Below are 13,222 nucleotides of genomic sequence, written 5' to 3'. Positions count from 1 at the left end.
AACATAATGATGCATTTTTGATAAATGACACCTTTGTCTTTTATAATTAATTAAGTCATCTATTAAAACAAGATTAGATGGCCCTGGTGAGGTAGCTCAGTTGGTTGGAGTATCACATCATGAACCAAAAAGTTGCAAGTTTTATTCCTGGTGAGAGCACAGGCCTAAGTTATGATGTTGATCCCTGGCCAAGAAATGCATGAGATGCAACTGATCGATGTTTCTCACTCACATTGATGTTTCTTTTTCTGCCCCTTCTTCTCTCTCTAAAAATCACTATAAACATATCCTTGGGTGAGGATTAAAAAAAAGAATATATGTTTTTTCAAACAACAAAATAGTAATGTCTATTGAAAAATGCAATACCTAGTTTTTTAAGAGTCATGAACTTGTCCTTATGGAAAATGAAATGACTGTGTCTTCTTGTTAATTGTACAGACATTGCCCTTTGGAAAGTGTGATATGCTTTTAAACATGCAGTGACCTTTTCCTTTCAAAATATCCAGATCATGTCCTGTGGACAGTCAGTGATCCTGCCTTTAATAAATGTGTCCTTTCCTGGGGAAGTGTAAAAATCTTGTAGTGATGGAATGAGAGGAATAAGACCACATATGCCAACTTGAATGTATCTCAGAGACTTCATAAAAGAAGGGGCATTGATCCATATGTCTGATCTACGTGGACGACAGAATAATCTCACTGAGTCCTATGCCTTGGGAAGTGACAACCTCAGTACAAGGCTGTTTTCTCTCTGAACCCCAGCATGAGGACAGTGCATATCCCTTAAGGTCATTCCAGAGATGAAGTGAATAGAGGCAGAAAAAGCCAAAAGGATGGACCCTCCAAAAGGACCCCAGTGTGCCTTCCCCAGGGAATTTCACCCAAGATTTTGGGTTTTTAGAACTTTGTGCAAAAATTGACCATTTATCATCATGATTGGAGTTTGTCGTTTTCAGGTCCCTCATCGTGTCAGACTTGTAGAAATTTTAAGTTTGGGGTCTTCTGTTAGATAGCAATAGATATTAGGAAGGAGGCCCGTCCTATACGATTCCTACATGTTGATAGGGCTGGATTATTCAAATTATACAGACAGTGAAACTGGAGGTTCTAAAGTCACTTCCCAGCATGCAGTTGTTCGTGATGAGTAATTCCCTTATTGAACAATGAGCACAAATTCTGCATAGGCAGTGGTTGTTGGGGAAACACAGGTGCACATGACAGCCACTGGCCTAATGGAGTTGTTATTCTATTGAACGGAGAGAGGCAATCAAGAAATAAACAAACAGCATTTCAGATGTTGATAAGTCCTCTGAAGGATAATAAAGTGGAGTGACAGAGATAGGAACTGGGTGGGGTGGGGGTTACTTATTATAAAACATGGTCAAGGAAACCCTTCATGACTATGTGACATTTGAGTGACAGCTAGAAAAGGGAAGAAGGGGTCATGTAGGTCTCTCCAGAATGATTATTTTAGGGAGAGGGAACAAAGACCCTGGGGCAGGAGGATGCTTACCATGTTCGAAGGTCAGGAAGCCACTGTGGCCAGAATAAAAGGGATGAGGAGAATGACATGAGAAGTGTAGACAGAGACCAGACTTTTTAGTCTCTGCTATCAAAGGGTGATCTGCAAGGAGCTAAAGAGCCTGGGACAGAGGGTAGACCAACCACATCACTCAGTGTCCTGTTTATTTCTGCTGACTTGTTCTTCATTGCAAGTCTTCCTGAACCAAAGCACTGAGGTGCTTGACCTTCTGGTGGAAACTCCCTGTATTATGCAGACCAGCCCTTTGAGCAGCACTATGTGAGATTTTGTGGGCTGTGGAGAAGACTTCGGATTTTGATGTGATTGAGGTGTGAGAAGGGCTTTGAGAAGAAAAAGGACGACCTGACTTGTATTTTTAAATACTTCATCTCTAAGGATTCACAGGTCCTACTCTGGGGGGATGGCTATAAGGTGGGTCAAGGAGGCAGCAGGAAGATCAGTTAGGAGACTGTTAAAATAACCTCAAGTAAGAGTGATGGTGGCTTGGACCTGAGTGTTTGTGTTCTATCTATACTGTGTAGTCCAACTGCAGGTGTGCTGATGGATCAGAAAGCAAGAGAAGCATTAAGAATAATGGCAATCCTAAATGGTTTGGTTCAGTGGATGGAGCACCGGCCGGCGGACTGAAGGGTCCCAGGTTATATTCCAGTCAGGGGCATGTGCCTTGGTTGTGGGCACATCCTCAGTGGGAGGTGTGCACGAGGCAGCTGATTGATGTTTCTCTCTTATCAATGTTTCTAACTCTCTATTCCTGTCACTTACTCTCTGTAAAAAATCAATAAAAATATTTTTTTAAAAAGAATAATGCCAATATTTCTGACTTGAGAACCTGGAAGGATGGTGTTGACCTTGACTGAGAAGAGGAAGACTCTGGGAGGGTCAGGTTGGGTGTTGAGGAGAATAAAGATCTTGGTTTTGCACATGTTACATTAGAGGCTTCCCAATGGTGCCTAGGAGAGATGCCCCTGATTGGTTTAACTTATTATCTTCCAAAGCCCTTGGAAAACACACAACAAACTGAGACATGGAAGAAAGCAATTCCTGGAATCTCTGACAACACATTCAATGTGTAAGTCTGGAAGAGGGAAGTGGTTTTGTGAGGTGGGCATTGTGGACTCAGGACCACGGGGCTGGTGGGTCTTAGGTATTGCTATAGAGGCTGCAGAGGGGCTGTGGCTCAAGAGCAATGCACTGTGTCCATTTCTCAGTTTTTTTTGATCCAGGAAGTAGCAGCAGTTTTCTTAGTGAGGCTAATCCCCAGTCCTGCCCTTGGAGGTCATTCTGGAAGCCCCAACTTCAGTCTGCTTCCAAATACATAAGTAAAGAAATATAACTTAAATTAAATAAGTAATACTTTTCTAAAGAAAACACAGATCATTTACAGACTGGTGAAGATAGGAGGTTCATACACTGAAAATTCATATTTTAAAATTCTATGTTCCTGATATATATAACAAAAAACTAACACAGAAACAAACACAGCACAGTGCTCATCATACGTAATTTGGACAAAGAGGCAAAACGTTTGGCTCCTTGGGCATATCATAATCAGTGTGCAAGGCCCAAAGGAGGCATATTATTTTGATGTGATCACGTACAACCCCAAGGAGATTTTAACTCCCACTGTGGCTAGAACATGAAATTGTTATTCTTTGTCTTATATTTACACTGGGAACAAAGCCAGTTCCTGGCTCCCTCCTGTTGGACATTCTTTCTTGTATTTGTGACTGGATGTTGCAGTGATAAGCTCTGTGTCTCTGTGTGTTCTGTTCAAAGTGATCATGGGGAGGTTCTTGTTTCTCTGTCTGGGGCACTATGAGGATAACTGTTCCAAACAGTGGCAGCTTCCCCAATGGAACCAAAGTCATCACTGAATAACATGCTTTGAGACTACTTACTGGTTTTTCATTTTTAGGCATTGTCTAGTCTAAGATTTTTTTCTCTTAGAATATGAGGATTCAGCTGCTTTCTTTCCCATCACACACACACACTTTCCCCCCATCTGTCTCTCCAGATGGGAAAATTTTTTGAAAGACCAATATTTAGTGTAGACTTTATTGTGTCTGTGTAGTGCTTTCGTATTTGTTAGAGATAGGGTAGTCCTGAGTATTAGACACTTGTAATGACACAGAGAAGAGAAAAAGTCAAAAACTCATCCCTTCACAGTCCCTCCAGGTCACCTTGAGATGTTGCTGCACTCTGGTGGTCACATTACAAATTGCACCTCCCACTAGGGTCAAACCATTTTTCCAACCTGAGGTCACTCCTAGGGGCAGAACCAGAAAAGTCAGTACCAAATGAAAATGCAGGGCTCTTTGTTCAAAAGTCATTAAGAATTTCAGGATGGCCAAAGCAGAGTATTAAACCTACACCAGGGCCTTCTAAATGAGTGCACAGATTGTGAGCTCATGAAGCCTACCTAGCAGGGCAAATGTATGTGTTCATCTTCCACATCAATTTTACGCCAAACTCAAATAATAAAAAAACCTACAGATCTACAGTTAATGTTATCCTTAATGGTGAGAACTAGATGCTTCCCCACTAAAGCTGACAAAATGGCAACTTTTCTTTTTTTTAAAAATGTAATTTATTGGGGTGACATTGGTTAATAAAATGATACAGGTTTCCGGTATAAAAATCTACAGTAGAAAGTTGTCTAAATGCCTTAGTAAGACACATGTGCTCTGAAAGGTGGGAGTTATGCCTGCTGATGTTGATGCTCTAAGACAATGACATCAGTGATGACAGAGTCAGCAGCGTCAGGCTCAGCTCTAGTGATCAGCAGTTTATTTATTTATTTATTTATTTATTTATTTATTTATTTATTTAAAGAATATCTTCTCTTTTTTTAAAAAATATATTTTATTTATTTTTTACAGAGAGGAAGGGAGAGGGATAGAGAGTTAGAAACATCGATGAGAGAGAAACATTGATCAGCTGCCTCCTGCATACTCCCTCACTGGGGACGTGCCTGCAACCAAGGTACATGCCCTTGACCAGAATGGAACCTGGCGCCCTTCAGTCTGCAGGCTGACACTCTATCCACTGAACCAAACCGGTTAGGGCAAGTGATCAGCAATTTAAGCAAAATATGAGCTGTAGGGGCATCCACATCTCTGATAATTCAGGGATTTGCCACATCTATGAGGCTTTTATGGCTCCAATAATCTGGGCCATGCTGGACATACCTTCCAGAGTAAAGGACAAGTTACTACACTTGTACCTCCATCTAATCCATGTTAAATGGATGAAAAGTGCTTTGTGAAGCCTCTGGTGGGACTTAATAAGAGAATCACTTGCAGATTCCTAGGGTTTGGAGCAAGGCTACATCTCCTACAGCAAGCATGTCAAACTCAAAGGCTAACATGGGCCAAATAAGCAGGGTTTAAGTTTATGTGGGGTTCAAAAAAACAAAAGCTTCAATTTTCATTGAAATGTAGGTTTATTTAAATAAAGACATGCTGAATACAACGGGCTGAAATAAATGAGTAATCGTTAACATAAAATAATAGAACAGTTTAATAAAAATTAATATTTTTTCTTGAACATTAACTTACCAGACACTGAATAACTACACAAATTAATAAGTGTAACAGAAATAAATCTATATTTCTTGTTCTCCCAAAGTGAAATATTTCCTGTTGCGCATACAAACAAGTCAGTACAAGACAAATGATGTGGCAATCGCCTGCTAAAATATTTGCTGCTAGTATTAGTGGACAGAAATGGTGCATCTGCGTATAAGGTGCATAAGGGAAATAAATGCAACACGATGATAGTAATCAATCATTAGCGAACATTGTAGTTTGTTATTAATAATTAGAGGCCCAGTGCATGCAGCCCATGGGCCGCAAGTTTGACATGCTTGATCTGCAGCAATAAAACAACAGCTCCTGATTGGCTTCTAGTCCTGAGAAGAGATGGAGAGTCTGAACATGGGCTGTAATGTGACCAGGTAGGCAGAACTCCTCATCATGACCTGGGTTCTATTACAACCACCAACAGAAGGTCAGGTGAGGACAGCTGCATCCATCACAGATGGAAGTGACAAATCCTGGATTAGACCAGGAAGTTGTGGCCAAGACCATGGGCACCTACCACTCCAGCCCTGTGACCTGCCACAGAGCTCTCACCTGTGGAATCACAGAAAGTTACTCTGACTAGTCAAAAAAGAGGAAAATGCTTCCTCATTCCAAGTTCATCCAAGCCCTCCATTCCTGCTCCCTCACACCCATATACCATCAGCCATTTCCTTGCCTGTCCTCAGGCTCCTAGTCAGACTTACTCACTGACACACAAATCCCCTGGGACATGGCTAACTTCTTGACACAGCTGAGGCACCCCTTGGGAAATGGGGGTGAGATTTGGCCTTTCATGGGTCTCCCAGGCCATGTGGAAACTGCTGCCCCAAGAGTATGCCCTAAATACCATCTGCACACATCTCTTCTGGGTTGGAGCTGGAGGATGGACACCTCTGGCCCTCAATTTGGTCCTCACCCCCAAGCCTGTCCTGCATTCCCCACTTTCCCCAGGCTCCATGCCCACCCCTGTTCTAGTCTGACTACTTTGTACTCCAACTCCCTTCCTGACTCAAACTCCCTAAGCTCATCTTCTGTGTTCATGGTGTCCCCACCCTACAATCCCTCATTGCTTTCCAGACTCCTAGCTCCCCACAAAATGCTCATCTCCTTCTCCCCTTTGCTCTCTATCTCCTGTCCCCTGTCCCATGTCTCCTTCCAAACTGTACATCTGGTGCTCCAGCTTGCCTTCAAGAACTGAGTCTTTAAGAACCTTATCTATTCCTTCAGCCCTGTGTCTTATCCCACACACCCATCCAAGTCTGGGAGAATAGCAACCCTCCTCCACCCCAGCCCCCGCCACACACACACACACACACACACACACACACACACACACACACACATCACCACAGCAGATCCAGTGGCTCTTCACTCAAAAGATAGGTCAGCCCCTCATTCATATTCCTCAACCCCATCCTGAGCCCTTCACAAAAGAGCCCACCTGTAGGACACCCTTAGATCCCCTTGAACCAATATAATGCCTAATATCTCCCAATACTCTCCTGGCTTTACCACTTCTCATCTTGACTCTGAGCAGACCCTAACCCTCCATGGCCCTCATCTATGCCCACCTCTGCTTACCCACTATCCACATCTGGCTGAATCTCCATAGATTTCAGCCAACCACCCCAGAGGAGAGATTTATTTCCCTTTTCCCATGATCTGTGGACACTCTAGGGACAGACATGTGGAGTTTGTGAAAACATTGAAAAAAGATTCAGGACACTGATGTCTGGCCTGAGCCACAGGTCACAAAGGGCTAGCTAGACACAGGGTCATCCAGTACAGGGCTGCAGGTGGCTGAGGAGACAGGGACCTGCTTATTTGTTGGAATTGTTGAGTTCCATGACAGAATATTTCACAATTCTGAACATTTGTTGACTCAATTCAAGTCTTCTAAGGACTTTCTACCTTCACAAAAAATCTGTTTAAACAGTGCAAAAATTTATGCAGAGTCTAATAACATAGTGGAAGGAAGGTGTGTCATTCATATTTCAAATCCAAACTGAGCACCTCACTTTTATAGAAACTGATAAGGTTGGTGACGTCACACTGATAATCCCAAGCATCTTACCTTCTGACTGGGTCTATGGTGAGGGTTCTGTTGCTCCAGGACAGCTTCATGCTGTTACGACTCATGTTATTGAAGAACCACTGGGTGAGGATCACAGTTGAGTAGCAGGTCAGGACCACAGCATTCTCATGCTCTGTGACTGTGGTTTTGCTCTCTAGGAGGGCGGGCAATCTTGGGAACTCTGCGAAAAGATCAAGGACTGGTTGAGAGTGGCTTGAAACTTGGGGTCCTGCTATATTCTGAGACATCTCAGCCACTCACAGTTCCTAGTGAGCTCTGTAAAGGTAACCAGAAGATGGTCCTGACCTCTGCAGAAGGACAATTGTCATTGTTCAGGTGACAATGTGTAAGGAGAGGGCTGCACTTCTTCTCTGACCCCACATAACGCCAGCTTGACCCCTTACTGTTCCCCGGACATCTCTGTAATATCAGCAAAGGGAACACCTTCCCAGATGATGTTTCCTATAACTTCATCATCAGGTAGTAGTTTCCTCTCATGAGCTTTTATTAATTCTTTCTTTCATTAACTTCAAAAACGATGAGGTCCCACTCTTTATGTAAAATTCCAGGTATGTTGTGGAAGGCAGGCTACCACCTCTGTCCATCTCTGGGGCCAAGGGAACTTTATAGAAAGTGAAAAGGCATTTACCTCTTTTTAAATAATTCATTAGGCAATAAAGATGGCCCAACCCAGTCTTCATGATCTTGGAACTGGAGAAGTTCCAGCTAAATGACTTTTCAGTCTAAAAGGACTTTATTTCCTGGCCTGCAGTTAGAATATCATAGTAAAATAAGTCTCTAGAGAGAAGTGGTTATAGTTTTAACAAAAAACAGGAGCTGTAGGAATATAAGGAAACTGTTCAATATGATAAAGGCTACACATGAAAGCCAACAGCTAACCCAACATTTCATAGAGAAACTTGGAAAATGTTACTAACATCATGAACAAGACAAGGATGCTGTTTTCCTACTTATTCACTATAGTATTGGAAGAACTGGCTGGAAAAATCAGGCAAGATGATAAAATAAGAGGTATCCAAATTGGAAAGGAAGAAGAAAAATTATCTTTTAAAAAAAGACAACATAATCATATATAGAAAACCCTAAAAATTACACCACACACACACACACCCCTCAAAAAAAATTAAGGCCTAATAAAAGAGGCAAAGTTGTTTGAGGCAAAATCAACACTCAGCATAATTTCCATTTTTTTCAACAAAAATGAACAATGCCAAAATAAAATTAAGAGAACAGTTCCATTTAAAATAGCAGCAGAGAGACCAGAATACTTAGAATTAAGTTAATTAATAAGATATATTCATTGAAAACTACCAAATGTCTTTGAAAGAAAGTAAAGAAGAAACAAAACAACTGGAACAACATCCGTGTTCATGGGTTGGAAGACCCCCAAATATACGATCCTTATCTAATTCTCTATGACTTTTTTCAGAAATAGGAAAATACATTTTAAAATTCATAACGAATTTTAATGGACCCACAAATTGTTTCAATAATCTTAGAAAAAAGAACGAAATTGGAAGTCTTACACTTACTAATTTCAAATTTTACTACAAAGCTGAAGTAATCAAAATATGGTGACTCTAGCAGAAAGACTTCTATTTGCCAAAAGACACAAAAAAATGGTTTTGACAAAGGAGCCAAGACTGTTCAATGGAGAAAGGACAGTCTTTTCAACAAATGGTATTGAACAGCAGCATCCACATGCAAACAAATGGAGTGGACCATCACTTAAACCATAAACAACAATTAAGTCAAAATGGGATTGATTCCTAAATGTGAAACCTAAAACTATAAAACCCATTAAAGAAATTATAGAGGGAAGCATCATGACATTGAATTTGAAATGATTTCTTGAATATGACTCTAAGAATACAGGTAAAAAAAGGAAAATAGGTAAATTGGATATTATCAAAATGAAAAACTTCTGTTCATCAAAGGACACAATCAACAGAGTGAAAGGTGACCTATGAAATGGTAGAAAATACTTTGCAAGTCATATATAAGATGAGGGGTTAATATCTAGTATATACAAAGAACTCCTCGAACTCAACAACAAAATTAAATAACCTGATTAAAAAATGGTCAAAACACTTGAACACATATTTCTTCAAAGATGACATACAAATGGCCAGTATGGTTACCCTATATAATAAAGAGCTAATATGCTAATTAGACCAGAAGGTAGAATGACCTTCCAGAATAACCAGTGGGCAGGGGGTGAGGACGCAAGGCAAACAGCTGAGGCAGCCTGGGCTGTGAGGGCCAAGCCCCTTGTATGGATTTTGCGCATCGGGCCTCTAGTGAATAGATATCCAACATCACTGATCCTTAGAGAAATCAAATCCAAACAACAAGATACATTTGTATACCCATTATGATGGTCACTATTGGAAACAGAAAATAACCTGTGTTGGAACAAAATGGAAAAATTGGAGCCAGGCCCACTGTTGGTGAAAACGAAAAATGGTGCAGCTACTATAGAAAACAATTTGGAGGCAGATAATAAATAGACTTTCCATATATCATGTGGTCCATCAACCTCACTTCTGCTTTTATATCCAAAGGAATGGAAAGCAGGACTTTGAAGAGATATTTACACATCCATTTTCATTGCAGAATTATGCACAATAGCCAAGAGGTGGAAGCAACTCTATTTTTTTCATAGACTAACATAAAAAATGTAGCACATACATATACAATGGTACCTTACTCAGCCTTATAAAAATGGTAATTCTGGATAGTATGCTCCATGAAACAAGCAGATAGGAACAGTGTGTTCCACTTATATGTATCTCAAGTATTCAAATTTACAGAAACAAAGAATGTTGGTCACTGAGAGCAAAAGAGGCAGCAAGGATAACGCCAAGATTTCCTGGAAAGATGGATTTGACCCTGACAGAGAAGAAGAGGATTTGGGCAGGATCTGGTTGGGAGATGGGGAGGATAAAGATCTTTGTTACAATAGAGGTGCCTAATTATATCTAGGAAAGATACCCCCAATAGGCTTAACTCATTCTCTCCTAAACCCCGTGTGAAACACACACACACACACACACACACACACACACACACACACACACAAAACAAAATAAAACAAAACAAAACTCAGAAGCTGGAGACAGCAATTCCTGGAATCTCTGACAACAGAATCAATGTGTGAGCTCTGCAGAAGGGAAGCGGTTTTGTGCGGTGTGGGTTTTGACTCTCCCACACTCAGGGCCATGGAGCTGGTGGGTCCTGGACTGTGGATATGGAGACTGCACAGGGACTGTTACTCAAGACCAATGCAGCATGTCCATTACCCAGTGTTTTCATCCAGGAAGTAACAGCAACACTTTAGTAAATCAATTCTCCAGTCCTGCCCTTAGAGATCATTCAGGAAACTGCAACTTTAGTCTGCTTCCCAATAAATAAAAATTAGTTAAATAAGTAATATCTTTCTTAAAAGGGAAGGCACACCACTTATGATCTGGTTAATGAACTGAGAATTGTAATATTTTCTTTTTCATTTTATATTATTTTATTTCTATCACCACTTATTTTAATTTTATCCTTCTGATATAAAAAAAATAACAAAACAGATACAAAAAATATGCCAGTGCCCATTATATATCATTTGGACAAAGAGCCCAGTAATGTGGACTTCAAGGACAAATCTTAATCAGTTTGTAAGACCCAGAGAAGACAAATTGTTTTGAGGTGATCATCTACAACTCAAGGAGATTTTAACTCCCTCTGCAGGTGGAATATAAAATAGTTATTCCATGTCTGATATTCAAAATGTAAGCAAAGCCAGGTCCCAGCTCTCTCCTGTTGGATGTTCTTTCTTGTATTTGTGACAACACTGAATGTTGCTGTGATAAGCCCTGTGTCTCTGTGTGTTCTGTTAAAAGTTATCACAGGAGAGTTCTGGTTTCTTTGGGCCATACTGAGGATATCTTCCCCAGACAATGAGAGCTCCCCTGGATGGAACCAAAGTCTTCTTTAAATGACATCCTCTTGGAAGATGAAAACACAGCTGCTTTCTTTCTCATCATCAATTCTCTCTCTCTCTCTCTCTCTCTCTCTCTCTCTCTCTCTCTCTCTCTCTCCCCCCCTCTCTCTCTCCATCCTGTCTCTCCAGTATTTTTCTAAAGACCAATATATAGTGTAGGCTTATTGTGTCTAATGACATTCACATTTGAGCCAACTACCCGAGCTTTCTTTAAATTTGCATCTCAAGAGAAGATCATAGACGGAGAACCTTCCTTTTGTGAGCTACAGAGGTGGGTGTGGGATGGTCCTGCTCATTAGACACTTGTAATACCATAAGTAGAGTAGAAAAAGCCAAATACTTCTCTACATCCCTTCACAGCTTCTCCAGGTTTCCTTGCTGCTGTACTGCTCTCTGGTGGTCACATTACAGAATTTTCCCAACCAATGGTCAGGTCTAGGGGCAGGACTATGAAAAGTCAAGTGAAAATTATGGGCTTTTTGTTCAAATTAAGAATTTCAGGATGACAAAAGCAAACTATTAAACCTAACATAGACTCTTCTAAGAGGCTGCACAATTTACCAGCCCATGAAGCGGCCCTGGCTTCCAGGGCAAATGGATGTGTTCATTCTCCAAGTTAATTCAATCCCAAACTCAAGTCATAAAAATGGAGAGAACTAGAGGCTTTCCTGCTAAAGATGAACAAAACTGCAAGTTTCTCAATGCCTTAGTAAGACACGTGTGTTCCAAAGGGTGGAAGTGATGCCTGCTAACGTTGATGCTCTAAGACAATGACATCAGTGATGACAGTGACACCAGAGACAAGATCAACTCTTGTGAACAGCAGTTTAAGCAAAGCATGAGCTATAGGGCCATCCACATCTGTGACCATTCAGGGATCTGCCACATCTATGGTTCCACTAGTCTGGGCCATGCTTGACGTACCTTCCAGAGAAACGGACAAGTTGCTAATTGATGTTAGAAGAATGAATGGTGCTTTGTGATACCTCTGGTGAGACCAAATAAAATAATTACGCCTAGGCAGACTCCTTGTGAACAAGCCACTTCTTGTGAATATCTTCTACAGCAATAAAACAACAGCTCCCAACAGGCTTCTAGGCCTGAGGAGAGATGAAGAGTCTGAATGTGGTCTGTAATATGACCAGGTAGGCAGAACTGCTCATCATAACCTGGGTTCTACCACAGCCACCAACATAACTTCAGGTGAGGAGAGAAGCATCCATCACAGATGTAAGTGACACATCCTGGATTAGACAAGGACAGGTGGGTACCTACCACTCTATCCCTGTGACCTACCACTGATCTCTTACCTGTGGAATCACAGAAAGTTACTCTCAATAGTCAACAAAGAAGGAAAATGCTCCACACATTCCAAGTTCATGCCAGCCCTCAATTTCTTCTCCCCCAACACACACATACCATCAGCCTTTTCCTTGCCTGTCCCCAGGATCCTAGACAGACTTACTCACTGACACACAAATCCCTGGGGGCATGGCTAACGCGTTTACTCAGCTGAGGCACATCTTAGTGTATAGAGGTGACATTGGCCTTTCATGGCTCTCCCAGGCTATGGGGAAACTGCTTTGAGAGCCAAGTGCAGACATCTCTCCTGGGTTGGAGCTGGAGGATGGATACCTCTAGCCCTCAATTTGGTCCTCACCCTCAAGCCTGCCCTGCATTCCCCAGTTTCCCCAGGCTCCGTGCCAACACCTTTTCTAGGTTGACTACCCCGGACTTCAACTAATTTCCTGGCTCAAATACCACATTCCCTAGGCTAATCTTCTGCATTCACAGTGTCCCCATCCCTCCTCACTTTTCAGACTCCTAACTCCCTACAAGATGCTCATCGCTTTTCCTTCTTGTTTCTTATTTTATGTCTATTCTGTAACTCTTGCCAGCCAGTATATTTTGTGCTCCCTCTTTTCCAAATGTCAGGACACTAATATGAATCTTCAAGAACCTTATCCTTTCCGCCAACCCCATGTCTCACCCCTTTCGCCTATCCAAGT

This window comes from Myotis lucifugus, unplaced genomic scaffold (genome assembly GCF_000147115.1).
Source record: "Myotis lucifugus unplaced genomic scaffold, Myoluc2.0 scaffold_981, whole genome shotgun sequence".
In the NCBI taxonomy this organism is placed as follows: domain Eukaryota; kingdom Metazoa; phylum Chordata; class Mammalia; order Chiroptera; family Vespertilionidae; genus Myotis; species Myotis lucifugus.
This window is presented reverse-complemented; position numbering follows the sequence as displayed.